Raw genomic sequence first — 21,307 nt, 5'->3', positions numbered from 1 at the left:
TCACTACAACCCAATGGAGAAATCTGATTATTGTTTGAGAATGTGTATTTGGAATAAAAATAACGATTCTGTTCAAAACTATGTCCTTTTAACTTTAAACCGTGAAACGTAAGCGCTATAGGCAAACATTTTCCACACACATGTGACACTTTCACATACAATTTTAATAATAAAATAACTTTAACTTTAATAAAATGATACAGACCTTTAAAATACAAAGGTGTATAGGGTAGTATTTAAAACGTTAGGCCTATCAGAAAAATGTAAACAAGAATGTCTTCTTACATATACAGATTTTAAAACACTGTTAAAAACAAAAAAGTCAACGTTAAATCATTTAAAACAAGTTATAGAATGTCTTTCACTAACAACTTTTAAAGATAGCAGAAAAATGGTAAATTATGTTTTAAACGTGAACATCATATCAGACATATCAAACAACAACAGTTAAAAAATAATACATAAAGTGAATAGTTTTTAAGCAAAACTTTTAAACATTACAATTCACTATAAACTTTTGTTTAGTTTTTAGCTAAAATATATATCTTTCACTGTCTCACAAAAGCATCCATGCGCTCGGAAAGCAAAACATGAATGAGAAATCCGGTCTGTGAAGCCAAGTCTACGTTGGTAAAAAATACTTAATCAAAACATTGTTTTAAATTTTGTATGTTTTATTTAATTTAGTTATTAATTCAGTATTAGATCTTTTTACTTATGTCTCATTGGAGGCCTCCGGATGACACAGATGTGACGTGACATCACAGTGTTTTCATTAAAGAAGACATATGTGCATTAATTACACTCATTACATATTAAACGTTAAAACAACAGTGAAATAAGTTAAAATTGCATTTTCTCTAAAAGAGTTATAAAAAAAAATTAGTTAGTGTTATTTTAAGATGTTAAAACATTAAAAATACAACGTTCAGTCATATACAGAAAAGTAAAAACAACTTAAGAGAGTTTTTTCATTTACAAAAAAAAAAAAGAGATCTAACTTCCATACAGTATTTGTAAAACTTTTACATAAAACTAGTTTAAAAAGCTTTACGTTTTTACATAACCAATTGTTAAAGACTCAGAGTTTAAAAGATATAAAAGTGTTTCCTCAGAAGTCACCGTGGGAATTTCCCACGCCCCCCCCTTCGAGCTCCCAAATAGAAAAAGCGACCGCGCAGCTCCTTGGCCGGACTTGAATGGCCATAGAAAATCGGTGTAGCGGCTCGAAGAGACCACACCCCCTAACACACCCCTCTCAAAGCTGAGAGGTCAATTTCGATTTAAGGACATCCCTAAAATGACATCACTCACGGGAATCCCCCTCCCACAGCATCACAGTCACATGACATGAGGTGTTTAAAAAGGAGCGCAAACATGACACGAGATAGGCTACTTGTGGTTTTATTCAAGTAGAACACTATGGCTACGTACCTTAGCGCCGCGAAAAAAAAAAGATGCACATGGACCTTGTTTAACGCGATTTCTCCTCGAGCCGGCGGAGCGCAAGTGAAATAGCCTACTTTTCACTTGTCTGGAGGACGTGCGTGTAGGCTACGCATGTTTATGACTAAATCAATAGAGAAGTCAGATTGGTTAACTTGGATAACGACGAGCGATACAAGACAAAATCAACGGACGATCCCAATTTGTTTTTTTACGGAAAGGAATTGGATTTTATTTTATACAGGAGTATGGAGAGATGACGGAATGGATATGCCTCTCTTTATTGGCGAGTGGGCTGGATTAACCACGGCTACAAGAAACCGACTTCTCGTGGATTATATATATATATATATATATATATAAAATAACTCCCAGAGGATTACGTTTAGGCTACATACTTTTTTTGGAATGGATGTACCCGAATGTTCGCGATCTATTTCTGAGGATGAGCACTTAAAATAGCCTACTACGATTTAAAATTCATGTTTCAATGGAAGGTTTACCTGTGCTGGAACAGATTTTTTTCTAAAATCACGTAGGTTTTTTTAAATGGAGCGACACATTTGGATCTGTTGATGGATATACGCACCAATAGGATTAACGGCTGCAACGAATGGATACCCACAGAAAAGCATCGATTGGCTGAATACATTTTGTGATTATTTAATCCTTTCTATGTAAAGTACTTTGAATTGCCAGTGTATAAATTGTGTTATATAAATAAATTTGCTATGCTTTGCTTCGTCTATGTCACAGGAGAAATTATATTTAATTTACAACTCTATACACTCACACAAACACCCACCCCACTCCACCCCACTCCACTCCACCTCACTCCACATCACTTTTGGACTGAGCCCTCCAATGTGGGAAAATTCCCTACGGTCCACATTTAAAGTTGTACTTTTCACAATCACATACAAAAAAGACATTAAAACAATGTTTATCACTAAAATACAAAGGGTGGTAAACACACATTTGTAAAATGTTAAAAAAGTTTGAATTGCAAACATGTTCTAGAATTAAAACATCTAAAACAACATGTATTAAAATTATATCAAGCAAATAGTTATATTTTATCACATACATTTGAAGAAAAGTTGTACTTTCACAATTACATAGTGTTTAAAGGCATTAAAACGTTATATAAAATGTTAAAAACGATGTGCTTTAAACTTTTTAAAAAGTGAAGCAATGTATTGGGTAACAGATCAGCGACTTGTTTTTAATTAAAGAAAAGTTTTGTTTTCCATATATATGTAAAACTTTTTAAAAACACCGTTTAAAGTTAAAATGCAATTGTTTAGTATTCGTACATTTTACAACGTTATCTGAAAAAAGTTACAATGTGGTCCTTCGCATACAGATTTAAAAACCTGTTAAAAACTAAAAAAGTCAACGTTAAATCATTTAAAACAAGTTATAGAATGTCTTTCACGAATGACTTTTAAAGATAGCCTACCAGAAAAATGGAAAATTATGTTTTTAAGCAATGTTTCAAATGTGAGCATTTAACATATCAGACAACAACAGTTAAAAAATACGTAAAACGAATAGTTTTTAAGCAAAACTTTTTAACATTACAAATCACACTAAACTTTTGGCATTAAACATATCATGCAAAAGTAGTTCAAATATGTCTCAAACTATTTAAAAAAAAAAAACATTAATACAACTCTTGCTTTACAAAAACCGGTATTACACTAAAACAAGGCACAAAATTTAATATTTCATTTACCCCTAAAGTGGGCATATACTTATTTATTTATTTTTACAGACCTAAAATCATGATGCTTCAAAGTATGGATTGGAAGTAAATTACCAAAGACACAAACGACTTAAACATTTATACATTTGTGTGTTGCAAAAGCAGAAGCCTATCTTCTTTAAATAAAGATTCACCTTTATTTATACTTTAATTTCTTTAAAACAATCTGGTGACCTGCATTATTTCTGTGATTACTTGATTAGTAATATTGCGAGAGGTTTCCTAGCACGTATAAAAAACTCAGATGTGTTTGTGACAAACACAGCATCTTCACTTAGAAGACTTTTTTTTTTTTTTAAATGTATGACTGAACCCATTTTTCTTCTGAACAACTTACATTTCATATGAATTACCTGAGCCATTTAACAACCACAAGAAATGCATGTTGATTTCTAAGTTTCAGACATAATCCAAACATCCAATGTTCGAGAAAGCTAATATTGGTGTAATCTTTGTGAGATCTCACTCACAAACGCAAAACTTTGTGTTGGGTGATCCACACATAGCTTTACTAAAAGAAAATATTATGGAAGTCATTTTCAAACTGTGAGTGGGCTATGCTTCAACATGTAATTATACCATATTTTATATATTAATATCATGGTTCCATGTTGTTTTAATGTTTGTTTGTTTGTTATTAACTAATACCTTTTTTAACTAACACTTCAACATCCTGCACAAATTAAAGAAACGTATGAGCTAAGGATGTTCTCTGACCCCAAATAAACGGGTAATGGAGTGTTCACAATCTACAATATACAGTTAGATATTCTCCTACTTTGTATGTGTGTAAATAGTTGTGCTTATGGACTAACTTTAAAACATAATCTTTATACAGAATCACACGTGTCCAAAACATCCATGTAAGATTCAAAAGACCCAAACCTCTAAGAAAAGAGGCTTGAAAACCATAGTTTATTATAAATTCACAAAAGCATGCAAATGATGACCCTGTTTTACATTTTGTATGCTGGACCGTATGTTTTAGGTGAAGACTTTTCATTGAGAGCTGTCTATAGAAATAAATGACAATTAAGAATTTAAGTGATAGTCTTTCTGTTTGACTAAATTGATACTTCATTTAGTGCAACTTTTCCCTCTATGAATTACACAAAGTGCATGCTGTTTTACACTTAAACTATTACAACAGAATCACATCTGACTATTGCACTGAGAGAGGCATATTCATCCAAGCTCGAGACTGTTAAACAAAGTTCCACACTTTGGTAAAACCTAAATTCTAGAGGTCAGCTGGGTTAAAAGTAAATGCATCATGAGTCATTTAAAACAAATACAGAAAAGCCACTATAGGGATCAGTTTTAGCGTTTGAATTGACATTTTACATATTACGCTGTTTACATCTTGTTTTTGTACTGTTTTTGCAAAAAGTGTATAGTCACAGAGCGTGGTCAAACATGTTCATATAGGAATGTATGAAAAACATGAACAAATATTGCATAAAGAGAATTAAATGACGGTCCTTCTAGTATGAGAGTGTTTAAGACTAAACAAATCATATTTATTTTAGAACATCTTTCTGCTATGTCTACGAAACATTGACGTGAAAGATGAGTATTACACTTCAAACTTGTCTAACTATTACACTTATTTTGTTATTATTACACAGTTATTTTGTGTGTGTCACTAAACAACATGGTTAAGCTAATGAATTACAGTTGATACGTGGTATTTTTACGTGAAAGGAGGGTTAACCTTTAGAATTTAGGTTTTACCAAAGTGTGGAACTTTGTTTAACAGCCTCGAGCTTGGATGAATATGCCTCTCTCAGTGCAATAGTCAGATGTGATTCTGTTGTAATAGTTTAAGTGTAAAACAGCATGCACTTTGTGTAATTCATAGAGGGAAAAGTTGCACTAAATGAAGTATCAATTTAGTCAAACAGAAAGACTATCACTTAAATTCTTAAATTGTCACAAACACATCTGAGTTTTTATACGTGCTAGGAAACCTCTCGCAATATTACTAATCAAGTAATCACAGAAATAATGCAGGTCACCAGATTGTTTTAAAGAAATTAAAGTATAAATAAAGGTGAATCTTTATTTAAAGAAGATAGACTTCTGCTTTTGCAACACACAAATGTATAAATGTTTAAGTCGTTTGTGTCTTTGGTAATTTACTTCCAATCCATACTTTGAAGCATCATGATTTTAGGTCTGTAAAAATAAATAAATAAGTATATGCCCACTTTAGGGGTAAATGAAATATTAAATTTTGTGCCTTGTTTTAGTGTAATACCGGTTTTTGTAAAGCAAGAGTTGTATTAATGTTTTTTTTTTTTAAATAGTTTGAGACATATTTGAACTACTTTTGCATGATATGTTTAATGCCAAAAGTTTAGTGTGATTTGTAATGTTAAAAAGTTTTGCTTAAAAACTATTCGTTTTACGTATTTTTTAACTGTTGTTGTCTGATATGTTAAATGCTCACATTTGAAACATTGCTTAAAAACATAATTTTCCATTTTTCTGGTAGGCTATCTTTAAAAGTCATTCGTGAAAGACATTCTATAACTTGTTTTAAATGATTTAACGTTGACTTTTTTAGTTTTTAACAGGTTTTTAAATCTGTATGCGAAGGACCACATTGTAACTTTTTTCAGATAACGTTGTAAAATGTACGAATACTAAACAATTGCATTTTAACTTTAAACGGTGTTTTTAAAAAGTTTTACATATATATGGAAAACAAAACTTTTCTTTAATTAAAAACAAGTCGCTGATCTGTTACCCAATACATTGCTTCACTTTTTAAAAAGTTTAAAGCACATCGTTTTTAACATTTTATATAACGTTTTAATGCCTTTAAACACTATGTAATTGTGAAAGTACAACTTTTCTTCAAATGTATGTGATAAAATATAACTATTTGCTTGATATAATTTTAATACATGTTGTTTTAGATGTTTTAATTCTAGAACATGTTTGCAATTCAAACTTTTTTAACATTTTACAAATGTGTGTTTACCACCCTTTGTATTTTAGTGATAAACATTGTTTTAATGTCTTTTTTGTATGTGATTGTGAAAAGTACAACTTTAAATGTGGACCGTAGGGAATTTTCCCACATTGGAGGGCTCAGTCCAAAAGTGATGTGGAGTGAGGTGGAGTGGAGTGGGGTGGAGTGGGGTGGGTGTTTGTGTGAGTGTATAGAGTTGTAAATTAAATATAATTTCTCCTGTGACATAGACGAAGCAAAGCATAGCAAATTTATTTATATAACACAATTTATACACTGGCAATTCAAAGTACTTTACATAGAAAGGATTAAATAATCACAAAATGTATTCAGCCAATCGATGCTTTTCTGTGGGTATCCATTCGTTGCAGCCGTTAATCCTATTGGTGCGTATATCCATCAACAGATCCAAATGTGTCGCTCCATTTAAAAAAACCTACGTGATTTTAGAAAAAAATCTGTTCCAGCACAGGTAAACCTTCCATTGAAACATGAATTTTAAATCGTAGTAGGCTATTTTAAGTGCTCATCCTCAGAAATAGATCGCGAACATTCGGGTACATCCATTCCAAAAAAAGTATGTAGCCTAAACGTAATCCTCTGGGAGTTATTTTATATATATATATATATATATATATATAATCCACGAGAAGTCGGTTTCTTGTAGCCGTGGTTAATCCAGCCCACTCGCCAATAAAGAGAGGCATATCCATTCCGTCATCTCTCCATACTCCTGTATAAAATAAAATCCAATTCCTTTCCGTAAAAAAACAAATTGGGATCGTCCGTTGATTTTGTCTTGTATCGCTCGTCGTTATCCAAGTTAACCAATCTGACTTCTCTATTGATTTAGTCATAAACATGCGTAGCCTACACGCACGTCCTCCAGACAAGTGAAAAGTAGGCTATTTCACTTGCGCTCCGCCGGCTCGAGGAGAAATCGCGTTAAACAAGGTCCATGTGCATCTTTTTTTTTTCGCGGCGCTAAGGTACGTAGCCATAGTGTTCTACTTGAATAAAACCACAAGTAGCCTATCTCGTGTCATGTTTGCGCTCCTTTTTAAACACCTCATGTCATGTGACTGTGATGCTGTGGGAGGGGGATTCCCGTGAGTGATGTCATTTTAGGGATGTCCTTAAATCGAAATTGACCTCTCAGCTTTGAGAGGGGTGTGTTAGGGGGTGTGGTCTCTTCGAGCCGCTACACCGATTTTCTATGGCCATTCAAGTCCGGCCAAGGAGCTGCGCGGTCGCTTTTTCTATTTGGGAGCTCGAAGGGGGGGGCGTGGGAAATTCCCACGGTGACTTCTGAGGAAACACTTTTATATCTTTTAAACTCTGAGTCTTTAACAATTGGTTATGTAAAAACGTAAAGCTTTTTAAACTAGTTTTATGTAAAAGTTTTACAAATACTGTATGGAAGTTAGATCTCTTTTTTTTTTTTGTAAATGAAAAAACTCTCTTAAGTTGTTTTTACTTTTCTGTATATGACTGAACGTTGTATTTTTAATGTTTTAACATCTTAAAATAACACTAACTAATTTTTTTTTATAACTCTTTTAGAGAAAATGCAATTTTAACTTATTTCACTGTTGTTTTAACGTTTAATATGTAATGAGTGTAATTAATGCACATATGTCTTCTTTAATGAAAACACTGTGATGTCACGTCACATCTGTGTCATCCGGAGGCCTCCAATGAGACATAAGTAAAAAGATCTAATACTGAATTAATAACTAAATTAAATAAAACATACAAAATTTAAAACAATGTTTTGATTAAGTATTTTTTACCAACGTAGACTTGGCTTCACAGACCGGATTTCTCATTCATGTTTTGCTTTCCGAGCGCATGGATGCTTTTGTGAGACAGTGAAAGATATATATTTTAGCTAAAAACTAAACAAAAGTTTATAGTGAATTGTAATGTTTAAAAGTTTTGCTTAAAAACTATTCACTTTATGTATTATTTTTTAACTGTTGTTGTTTGATATGTCTGATATGATGTTCACGTTTAAAACATAATTTACCATTTTTCTGCTATCTTTAAAAGTTGTTAGTGAAAGACATTCTATAACTTGTTTTAAATGATTTAACGTTGACTTTTTTGTTTTTAACAGTGTTTTAAAATCTGTATATGTAAGAAGACATTCTTGTTTACATTTTTCTGATAGGCCTAACGTTTTAAATACTACCCTATACACCTTTGTATTTTAAAGGTCTGTATCATTTTATTAAAGTTAAAGTTATTTTATTATTAAAATTGTATGTGAAAGTGTCACATGTGTGTGGAAAATGTTTGCCTATAGCGCTTACGTTTCACGGTTTAAAGTTAAAAGGACATAGTTTTGAACAGAATCGTTATTTTTATTCCAAATACACATTCTCAAACAATAATCAGATTTCTCCATTGGGTTGTAGTGAATAAATCAGTAAATTAGTGAATATAACTTAACTAAAGCATGAATTAACTCTAACTTAACTAATAATTTAAACTATTAATTTTAACTCTACAATGAGATCACTTGAAAGTCTTTATAAACGTACTCTTAAAGCTTTAGTTCAGAAACCTAATAATTTTCACATTTGTCAAATTTTACATATATAGACTTCTGAGCTGGGAAAACTTGATCACTTATAGTAATCTTTGTTTAGTCTATAAGATATTGCATAGTACGGCTCCACCTCCACTGAAGAGATTTGTTATGCAGAGAGCAGGTACTCATGTTACCAGAGGTATCACAAGAGGGGACTGTATCATTCCCACTCGAAAAAGTGCCTTTGGTCAGTCAGCGTTCTCTGTAACAGCAACTAAACAGTGGAATTTATTGCCAAGGACGATAAGAGAAACAGATAATTATCGTTCTTTTACTGGTCAGCTTAAGAACTGGCTAATTATTAATCAGATATGTGTACATTAAATTATAGACTGTCTACTGAGAATTGTTGCTTGTTAGCAGATTGTCTTGTATTAGACTTTGAAATTTCTCAGTATGTTTTAGCCTATTGTGTGTTGACGTTGCCTGTTACTTATTATGGTGTGTTGTATCTATTCTAGTATTACTTTTATGTTGTTATTCCTTGTGGACTGTAAAAAGTCTTTTTTTTTTTGTATATGTTCGATTTTAGGTTGCCTTTACAATAACTGGCCAGGGACGACAGATGAAAATTAGCCTGTTGAGCTAACTCTGGCTCATTTACAGTTATTTTACTGTTAATTAATGAGCACTGTCCCTGTAAAATAAACAAATAAATAAATGAAATGAAAAACTAAAATCTAGCTATTAATTCTAGCTTTTTCAGATAACGTTGTAAACGTACGAATACTAAACCGTTGTATTTTAACTTTATACATACATTGTTTTTAAAAAGTTTTTAAATGATTAGGTGAAACAAAACTCTTCTTTAATTAAAACAACTCACTGATCTGTTACCAGATACATAGGTGGCTTGGGAGGGGTCTTGATGTGGGAGGGGTCTTGGTGTGGGAGGTGTCTAGGGGTGGGAGGTGTCTTGGGTGGGAGTGGTCTACCTGTGGCTACTGGGCAGATGTCACACAGGTCAGTCTAACTTTTGGGGTGTAACTGTTCGGACATGTTTCATTGACCTCCCAGGATATTACTTTGGTGTTGGATTATTCTTTCGTGTTTTGGATATACCTTTTGGATACACATTGGATATACCTTTGATGTGGAATACACCATTGGATATATCTTTTGGCTCTCTTTCAACAAACGAATTTACAAAAACGTAAGGCTATTTTTTAGATACTGTGATTTTTAACATGGTGTGGTTTTAATATTATGTGTTTGAGACACTTTTTAAAGATTTTTATGTTAAATGTAGCATTTTACACATAATGTGTGGATGGATACATTTACCTTTCTGTAAATTATTGATTTTAACATCTTAAAATAACGCTAACTCATTTTTAATAACTCTTTTAGAGAAAAATGCAATTTTAACTTATTTCATTTATGTTTTAAAAGTGATGGACACTTCATGTAATGAAATTACATCTGCCTTCTTTAATAAATAAAAAACACTGATCTCATCCCTGATCATGTCTTTATTGTACATTTCTTAAAAAAGTTTTAATATATATTGTCATAATGTTATTTGTTAAACAATATGATGTTTAAACATTATTGTAACTGGATATATCTTTGGAGATAATGAGACTTTTGTTCTTCTTTCAACAAGTGAAATTGTAAAAACGTAAGTCAGTTTTTAAATGTACGTATGTGTTTACGTGTTTGATATGTTTTAATATTTGTTTAATGTTGTTTTAGATGTTTTAATTCTAACACATTTTGATATCTTTAAGAAAATGCAATTTAAACTTTTAAAAGATACTTTATGTAAAATGTAACATTTTATTTTTGATAGCTTTAAGATAATGTTTTGAAATTTTACAAATGTGTGAGAACACTAAACGTGTATTTTAACTTTTATACAACGTTTTATATTATTAAATATATAATTTAATATATAATTTAATTTATAATATCTCCCTGGTTCTGATCACGCCCATATGGGAGGAGCAAGCGTGGGAAGATTCTCACGGTCACGTGACTTCTCCGGAGGTGGGAGGGAGGGGAGGTAGAAGGGGGCGGGGCAAGCGTGGGAATATTCTCACAGTCAGAAAGGGGGCGGGGCAAGCGTGGGAATATTCTCACGGTCAAAAGGGGGGCGGGGCTTAAGGGTCATAAATCACTCAAAGTGACAGAAACCGTCCTATATTCTCTCTCTTGTAATAAATCGGTCAGCATCAGCCCGCCCCTTTTTCCTAATATCTTTGCTGTGTAGCCTATGTAAGCAACTCACTCGTCTCGCACGTTGAGCTGGCAATGTTTTACAGATGGTCTTGAAGTGGTAAGTGGGCAAAGCAACAAATCGGCATTGAATTAGTTATCGGATGATATTAAAAGGTAGTGGGATTATTTGTGGTTGACCTGGAAATTTTCATTTTTAAATTCTATCGGAATTACTATCTAAAACTTCACCAAAAACCTCAAAAGCTTAAAATGACTTCAGTAACTAGTTAGTTACCATGATCTTCACTTTATAATACGGATCCAAATAATTAGTAATTCCCATAGAAGTATGCAGTAACACTTGCGTCATTATTAGTTAGTTACCATGATTCTTACAGTAGTAACTAATGAAAAGCCAATCCTAAAGTGTAGAAACTAATTTTCAGTAGTTCTCTGGGAAGCATTAAAAAAACAGTATTTATTGATTAGTTAATAGTGAACTAACACTTTCATCTGTGTGCTATTACTTACTAATTCATTAATCAGAGTTTCTTGTTAGTTAATATTAGTTACTAGATTGTTAATATTGTGTTACTCATTTGTTCCTGTGTAGTTATTAATTAACAAAGGAACCTTATTCTAAAGTGTTACCGAGATATTAGATTATATTATTATATTACATGTTTACTTACATCCTAATAAATGAATAAAGTCTGAAAGGTTTGATATTGTGTAGTTTGTGATCCTCCATCAGCAGCTGCAGTTTCTCTCAGCTGTATCAGTGCAGTCACTGTGACGTCTGACTGACAGAGGTTTTTGTACGACTCTTTATCACTGTGTGAACACATTACTACTACTGCTGTGAAAACTCTGACAGTAATAATCTCCTGTATCTTCAGTCTGGACTCCACTGATGGTCAGAGTAAAATCACTGCCAGATCCACTGCCACTGAATCTAGATGGAGTTCCAGTATAACGGGCTGTTGCTGCATATATGAGGAGTTTAGGAGCTTCTCCAGGTTTCTGTGAGTACCAGGCTAAGTAATTATTACCATACACATTACTGCTGGTTTTACAGTTTATTCTGACTTCTTCTCCTGGTTGAACTGCTGGTATTGATGGACTCTGAGTTACAGTATACTGTCCTCTACACTCTGAAAGAAAAAAAAGAAAAAATATGTGGTAATGATATACAGTATATGATAAACATACATATTTCACATTTTAAGATAAGATATAAAAGATATAAAATATAAAAGATATAAGATATAAAAGCTGTATTTCACAAACCTTGAATAAACAGTGCAATGGTCCAGATGAAGATGTTGATTGTGTTCATTGCTGTAGTTTAGTCTTGTGTGATGATGAAGAGTGTGTTCTGTTCTGCTCTCAGTCATGAAGTGTTAAACTCACAGCACTATAAACACTCTCAGAGCACTGAAGCATGTGCTGACAATGCAAAGAAGTGGGCAGGATTTACAACAGCTTGTGCTGATAACAAACTCATAAACTCTACATAGAAGATTTTACTTTCAGAATAATGTTATTGAACCATTTAGTGATTAATTGCACATATTTATTAATTGTGAAATATTTTTGTTTATGTTTGTCAGGCTGATAAGACACTAGGTTTTGTCTGGAGAATCATGAATGTAGATCATTTTAAACATATGTCATACGCAGCAGTTTCTCTGAGTTCAGTTCTGTGCTACACCTTTACAAGCATGTTAACAACGAGAAATCAAGAACTAAATAAATCAGTTTTACTATATTTAGAGTCATAATAAAAAAAAGTCCATTATGATCTTTGGAGTCCATGTTGACATGTTGCTCTCTGGGGAATATTTTCATGATATCTATTTTTTGAAGTTGAAGCATGAAGTTCATCAGGACTCTTAATCAGGTCATTATATATTAAACAATGTGCATCTGAAATGTTCAGAATTATTGATTCATTTATTTGAAGCTGCAGGTTTTTCTGTGAATCATGATGATTGATCTGCATATGAAGAACAGAAGCATTATTATGAGAAACTCCACAACATCATCTATGATCAAAGAGGTCAAAGGTCACCTCAGAGGTCACAGCTCATCAAATATATTTCTTTAAAGGGGTGGTAAAACACGATTTCACTTTTCTAACTTTAGTTAGTGTGTAATGTTGCTGTTTGAGCATAAACAACATCTGCAAAGTTACAACTTTCAAAGTTTAAAGCAAAGGGAGATATTTGCTTTTAAAGAAATCAATTTCTAACTACAAAAAACGGCCAGTAGGGACTACACGACATATTACATAAACCCCTCCTCCGATGAAGGATTCGCACAACGGCTAGTCCTGAAAGATGGAGCAGTTCCAACTTTAAAAACAGAAACTGTTTACGGGCCACAACCTGCAAGTATGATTTCTTTTTCGGCGCTGTGTTTTCCTGTAATAGTTCGTATTGTTAATTGTACGTTGTAGCAAGGAAGTATTAAACGAAGGACAACGCTGTTTGGCTCCACAAACCAGTTTGTTAAATGCTAACGTTAATTCATACTTATCCGACAAACACATACAAACTTCTGTTTAATATCACCAGCGCAGCAAACTTGGAATGTTCGTGGTTGTTGTGTTGTCGTTTATGTGATCACTGTAAATTATTCTTTGATTATAGCTTTTATGTATTGTTTATCTACATGCTTGTTTATCTACAGGCATGCTAAACATGGTTTTGTGTTTGATTTGGCTACTGTTGTAAAGCCAATGTTTAGTGTTCGTATTGGATTAATAGTTCAGGCGACAGATATTTAGCTACAATCGTTCTAAATATACAAAAGTAACAGTGTCATATAGCGATCTGCAGTCTTAAAAACATACCTTTCTGAAACGTCCTTTAACAGCCGTTCATGAACAGGTTCTGCTCGATCCTCTCCACTAACATTCTCTGGGTCTGACTCGGGCTCAAACTGGTATGGCAATATTGACGCCGTTGTTTACTGTCTGAAGCACAAACTACCGGTAAAGATAAGGGGGCGTGACGTTTCCGAACAACGTCCATTATTTATTTCTAAAGATACACGACAATGTATAAAATGCTCCATTACCTTGTAGCTTATGTTATGGCCCCGTAGAAGCAGTTTTTGTAAAAGTAGGCTAACGATTGCGTCATAACCACGCGACTCTCTGTCGCACACTAGAGAGATTACCGTATGGACGGGAGGAGAAGCTCGCGGGCAATCGGGGGGACGTGGAGGCAAAATGACAATATAATTAATCAGAATACCTAGCAAAAGTTTCTCCTGCTCCAAGCTTATGGACAGCTCCTACTCACACTCTCCGTCTCTGCAAGATTCGGAAGGGAATGATTCAGATTTCTCTTGGCACAGCTACTAGAAGACAGACGGGTTGCTCACGTGGTCCGTGTAACGCTTTGCTCGGTTTGAGTCTGCGCGTCAGGAAAGGAAGTGCTAAGAAATCGCTGAAAATGGGCTTCACTTGTCTCAATTGAGTTCCAATGGGGTCGCTGTGTCCATTTCTTTTACTGTCTATGGGAGGGACAGAGCAGTGTAGAATAATGGTTAAATATGTGAAAAATAATGCGAATTTTTAAAAACGAAGCATGAACACATGTTACAGTGCACCCCACAAACACAATCAAGCCTTCGAAAAAAGGCGTTTTACCACCCCTTTAAACAGTGTTATATCAGAAAGCATTTAGTCAAATCTGAATGAGTGAGTGTTGAGAAGAGCTGAGGATCTTCTAATATCAGTGTGTTGAAGTGTTGTTTCTCTCTCTCTGCTGGAGTGTGTGTTCACTCGAGTGGAATAGAGGTTTTTGTACGAGCGTTTCATTAGATTGTATCACTGTGGTGGACTTTCGGTGGAGGAACTAAACTGGTGATCAAATGTAAGTCTATTTAATTACATATAAAAAAAAATACAATTTAGATTTCAGAAAGTGTTTTACAGTGGAAACAAGAACAACATTTATTAATAATAATGATTATTAGATATTGTGGTGACACTTTACTTAATGTATAATGCATTATAAAGGTATCAATAGCGTATGTTATAATGTCATATATGTTTTCATAAATAACAGTAACCAAAGTTAAAATGTTTTATAATATTTGCAAATTCATTGTTACATCGGAAATTGGTGGATTTAATGTATTATAATTTCTAGATGTGTAACAATGTGTAATATGTGTTATAACTGCGGTTACAATTATTGATTAGATCATACATGCATCTTAATGTATATAGCATATATAATATTTATATGTATAAAGGCTTTAAATAAAGTGTTACTGATATTGTTGTATAATTATTTAATCTAAAACAATGATATTATTATAAGAATAACATTATTCCTTTCAACAAAAAATGAATTCTAAACATATTTCCACACTGTGTCTCTCTATGAGTTTAATCAGTTTATTACAGGTTTGTTTTTCCTTCATTTATTTCTACACTGAGTTCATATTTAGTTCATCTTTTATTGTAGAAATCATACATGGAAAAAAGAGATTTGACATCAGAATGTAAATGTTGCTACTTTCTGTAGTTCAGTCAATGATACTGAATCTCTTTTGCTCATGTTGTGCTTATAATTCAGTGTTTTGTTCATTCTGTATAATTCAATTGTGTTTTAACTCTGTTTGAAATTGAGTTACATTTTCAGTTCAGGAGAATATCTCAAAATTTAAGATATTTATGTTCAGAGTGAATAATTGCTGGAATTAAAGCAGTCAGATCGGCCTGATAATAGATAATATGTGTTATAACTGCTGTTACACTTATTGATGAGATCATACATGCATTTTAATGTATATAGCAGTGTATAATTAATGCATTAAAATACTTTTATAATGCAATATGTATGAAAGCTTTAAACAAAGTGTGTTGTGTGTGTGTGAATGTGTTGTGTTTGTCTCCTGCAGCTGGTCCCACAGTGAAGCCCTCAGTGTCTCTGCTGCCGCCCTCTTCTCTGCAGATCTCTGGAGACTCAGCCGCACTGCTCTGCCTGCTCAGCTCTTACTCTCCACAGGGGGCGCTGGTGAGCTGGACACTGGACGGGTCAGAGGTCACCGAGGGGGTTCTGACCAGCGCAGAGAGCCAGCAGGACGGCCGCTACAGCCGCAGTAGCGTCCTGACCCTCAGCAAAGCACGCTGGGAAGAGGGAGAGCTGTACGTCTGCAGAGTAACACATGATGGAGCTCCTCATGAGGTCTCGTTCCACAAGAGCTCTGAGTGCTGATGTTTCTCTCCTGAAGATGAGCCGTATCTGAGTGTCCTGTGTCAGGCAGGATTCACATGAGTCTAGTGCTGCAGCTGTAGTGATTTACAACTCCATACTGAAACTGAGTGTGTGTGTGTGTGTGTGTGTGTGTGTGTGTGTGTGTGTGTGTGTGTGTGTGTGTGTGTGTGTGTGATCTTTCAATCTGCTGTGTTTGCTGCAACATTCAATAAAGCTTCTCAACAAGTTCACTTTGTGTCTGACAACATCATTCAACTAACAGATGAAGATGCAGGTGCTTTTCAGAAGGTTGATGTAGCAGTAAATGTCAAATAAAGCTCTTGGGGTTTGAACATGGTCTCTGGAGACAGAGCTGCTCTATTCTGAGAGGATCACAATCACTCCACCCTGACAATGCAAATGGGGTTTCAGTCTCACTCTCTGATTGGTTACATGATCTGGACTGGAACACTTTCACTTCTGCTTTAGTGAAGCAGCGCAGACAAACTGATCATTCATAGGAGATTAAAAACTTTATTACATAAAAATATCATAAAAAGATCAAGATCAAGAATCAGCCGTTCTGACAGTAATTGTTACATAATCATTACATTTATAGGCGATGGTGTAAATATATATGAAAATGTTATGAAAATCATAACTCATACATGACCACAAATCAAGAATCAGCCATTGTGTAATATGTATAATTGTGTAAGAATGTAAAAGTTTGTGTGTCTCAAATGGAAAGCATCACGTCCAGACAGCAGAAGTGACTGAATGCAGTCTGTTCAGTTTGATTGACAGGATCATATATTACACCTAAAACATGATGATCATATTGAAACACTGACTCGTTCTCTTCATAAACACAAGAGTGATGTTGATTGTAATGATATAGTGTTATTAGTGTTTGGATCAGAGGTTTGACAGTTGATGCTGGAAGGCCAAGAGCAGGGCCGTGCACAGGGGGGTGGCCCGGTGGCTAGAGCCACTGCCCTTCTGCCCTCATCAGCTGAGGTGCCCCTCTCGCCCCCCTCCCTAACCCTCCAGAAGATTCCCATAAAAACGTTCTGTTATCGCTCCACTAAAGATCCACTGATTCCGCTAATCCGCTCCGTGTTTTCCTGCTCGCTCCGCAGCGTCACTCGTAGACAAGCATGTGTCTCTCCGACGACAGTTTCAGAATAGAATGTTGTCCCATTCACAGGTCGATTACAAATTACAATCCACATTACAGACAGTAGTCGATCCACAAAATTAGTATTTTGGTAATATGTTTTTGTATTTCTGTCGCAAAATGTTTTGCTCCTGGTCTTCAAATAGTGCTAACAAGTTACAACTCGTGCAACATCCATGTTCTTGGAAGAAAAGCAAATATATGTTTTGTGCCGTTACCCGTTAGCCACCTTGTAACCTACTATATTAAAGTACTATTCATTTAGATTAGAACACATTTAGATAATATATAGTATATTACCTTTTTATTATGTATAATGTTAATATGGTCTCATTAAAATATTATAAATATGATGTATGTTATAGATAGATACTATATCAACTAAGGCAACTGATTATAATGGGAAATATATTTACAGGAGTTAATGTGTGAAAAACTGTCTGCTAAATATTCTATACATAATGATTTACCCTCTGGCTTTCTAGAACTTTGATTCAATTTTTGCAATGTTGAATAGGCTTTGTCTTTGCTCTTTCTCACTCTGTTCTTCTAATTTTGTGAAGGCATTGTTTTTTTGTCTACAAAATCTGCAAACAACAGAAAATGTTATTTATTTATTTGTGATTTATTTATTAGTGTTATTTATATTAGATTAGATCAGGTTAAATAATTTGATTGAATAAGAATTCAAATTTTCACTACTCCCAGTGTATGATTGCAGAACAATATATGTTTGAAAATTTATGGAGCAACAGATTTTGTGTGAAAATAAATCAGAAAGGTGGTTTGTTTAAAAATCGTATTAATGTATGAGGTGGCAAGGAGGTACACACGGGGTAAAACCAGCATGGTAAGACACACAGTATTGATAAAAATACTTAAGCTAAATTAATATGCTTTTAATAATGTCTAAGTTGATACTTGTTCAAACCAATCACTTTAGTAAAGTTTATAACAATTTGAGTTATTTTGATCAATTAAATAATAAATGTTTGTTCAATAAATATAGGCTATCTGTCATAATTTTCATTTTAAAAATACAGAAACAAGATTCTTGAGATCTTTGTATTTAAATTGCTACATAAGTCTAAAACATTAAAAATATATACATAAAATAGTAGATTAAATTAGCACAGAATCAACTTTGATCAAGTCAATGATCAGCCAAATTTCCAAGTCCATCATCAAAAGCGTTTATGAAAAAAAGTGCTGAGCAGAATTTGTGCCATTGAGTGGTATAAAAGAGAATTAAGTCAAATGCGCATTTTACCCCGGTGTGACTTTATAACTGTTGTAACCTGTATATCATTTCAATTTATACTTTAAGTGTATAATATTAAATTAAATGTCTATACTACTTCCATAGGATGAGGCAGCTCAGAGAGTGAGAGCCCACTGAGCATCAGACAGTTAAACTGGCATTGACATTGAATTATTTATTTGGAAGAGTAATTATAACAACATAACTTGATTTTGCACTAAATCCTAATTGTAATCGTATTGCCCATATAAAAGAGTTGTTTTTAATTTTCTGTATTAAGATGATACTGCCTCATTCAAACTCCTTATAGTGCCCCCTTTTTTGGTTTAAGCCACTGCCCCTCAAAATGTCTGTGCACGGCCCTGGCCAAGAGAGCATTACAATAGTCCAGTCTGGAGAGAACAAGAGTTGTGTAGCTCTGATAGGAAGGGCCTGATCCTCCTAATGTTGTATAAGGCAGATCTGCAGGACCGGGCCGTTCTAGAAATGTGCTCTGTGAAGTTTAACTGGTAACACTTTACAATACCAATAATTCATGCTTAACTAATGCACAGATAATCATGTGTATGACTCATGAAGAACTAAACCATTAATTAAAGGTCCCATTCTTCGTGATCCCATGTTTCAAACTTTAGTTAGTGTGTAATGTTGTTGTTAGAGTATAAATCTGTAAAATTATAAAGCTCAAAGTTCAATGCCAAGCGAGATATTTTATTTAACAGAAGTCCCCTTTCAAAGCCTACAGCGAACGGCCGGTTTGGACTACATCCCTCTACTTCCTGCTTTAATGACGTCACTAGAACAGTTTTTGGACTAACCTCCGCCCACAGGGATACACAAAAAAGGGGGCGTGGTCTTGTTGCGCTCCCACGGAGAAGAGGAAGCGTTGCATTTGTAGAGTGTGTTTGTCGCGTTTGTAGAGTGTGTTTGTCGCGTTTGTAGAGTGTGTTTGTCGCGTTTGTAGAGTGTGTTTGTCGCGTTTGTAGAGTGTGTTTGTCGCCATGTCGTCGAGACGCTGTTATTTTCATCCCGGAGTCCAAGTCTACTCGATCCTCTTCATCAATGTTCTCCGGGTCTGATTCTTGAAGGTAATATTAAAGACATGTTTACAATAACACTGAGCGCATGCATCTCCACGTTATGGTAAGAGGCGTGACCTTTCCGGGCAACGTGCGCTAAGCTGCTGTCGAATCACAACACAGGAACCGGAACAATCAGACAATCAGATCTCGTTACGTATTTCTGAAGGAGGGACTTCATAGAGCAAGGAAGCCATCAGCCCGTTCTTAGGACAGTGAAAACAGCGGTATACAGATAAGTCAATTGTGTGAAAAACACGTGTTTTTTTACACGCGAAACATGAACACATGTTATATTGCACACTGTAAACACAATCAAAGCTTCAAAAACACACGAAAAACGGGACCTTTAAGGATTATTATATCAGCAACTAATAACGTTTCTAAATGATTAATAGATTAAGTAATATATTGAAGATGGTGAGTCTCTCTCTCTCTCTTATATGCGCCCTGTCCACTGATCTAAATAATTTGTTGTTACGAGTACAACGACTTATTTGTTCCCTCGTTTTAATAAATCGTGGACATGTTTAATTAATTCCATCCCTCATTTTGATTTAATGAATTACAACGTGGCCACAATATAGTAAAACGAGGGAACAAATTAGTAAAACGTGCAGAGGTATTATTAATTTGTGGCCACAAAACAATATTCACTTAAATATTCACCAATTCACAAAAATATAGGTCTTTAGCATTCACTATTTTATTAATAGTATCAAACTGTTTTTCTTACCTGTTTTTCTTACCTCGTACAGCTTTTTATTCCTTTTGCAAAGAAATTGCCGTTTTAGCTAACGTTTTGGGGTTTTAACTAGCTATACCACTGATCTTAAGCTACACGGAAGTCCCATAAGTGAATAACGAACACTGGACACTTAAAAATTAAATATTATATTTTAAACATGTATTTTAACAAGGAGTTAAGCTGCTTCTTCTTCATTCAAAAGGCAAATCACAAAATAAAGCACTTCTTCATTACTGCCACCAGCTGTTAGCCTAGACAGACTCTCTCCAAGCTCCTCTGACCAGTAGTCCAGGCAAAGTAACTCATTTTGGAGCCAATAATATAACTAATTGTAAAAGATTTTTTTTCGGCATAGATCATTTCTATAAGGTGTCCAGACCAACATACTAGAAGTTCTAAGAAATCCTAGATGAGGAAATATGTTAAATTCTCATGAATCCGAGATGTGTGCCAGTAAGGCCAGGCAACAATACACCCCAATGGGGCTATTTTTTTCCTTTACTCCTTTCAAAATGAAACTTTACACAATGTTAGTACCCATGAAAAGTAACAATTTTTGAATTACAAGTTTCTTTGAAAATTAATTTGAATATGCAAATGAGCTATACACTAATTGAATATGCCCAAAATACACCCAAATAGGCTTAATTTTTTCCTTTACTCCTACCACAATAAAACTTTACATAGTAAAAGTATGTACAATTAGTCTGTCCTAAAACGCCACTTTGCCTGGACTACAGTATCAAAGCGATTTTTAATAAGCAGGAAAAATTTCCGACTTTAAACAAATACCCATTTAAATGCTTAGGGTGTTTGTGTTGTAAGAATGTACAGGGAGACTTTAGATTTAAAAACGGTGTCTCGCTAGGC

The 21,307-nt window shown here is 34.2% G+C and overlaps 1 protein-coding gene across 1 annotated transcript in view; it reads left to right on the top strand.

Moving 5' to 3' along the window:
- The window catches only part of LOC311070389 (uncharacterized protein), a gene marked incomplete at its 3' end in the record, with an annotated part of 173,561 nt that overhangs the window by 70,569 nt on the left and 81,685 nt on the right, over positions 1-21,307 (top strand). The gene's annotated exons all lie outside the window — the stretch shown is intronic.

The sequence above is a fragment of the Abramis brama genome (genome assembly GCF_963993115.1).
Source record: "Abramis brama genome assembly, chromosome: 20".
NCBI classification, from domain to species: Eukaryota; Metazoa; Chordata; class Actinopteri; order Cypriniformes; family Leuciscidae; genus Abramis; species Abramis brama.
This window is presented reverse-complemented; position numbering and strand designations above follow the sequence as displayed.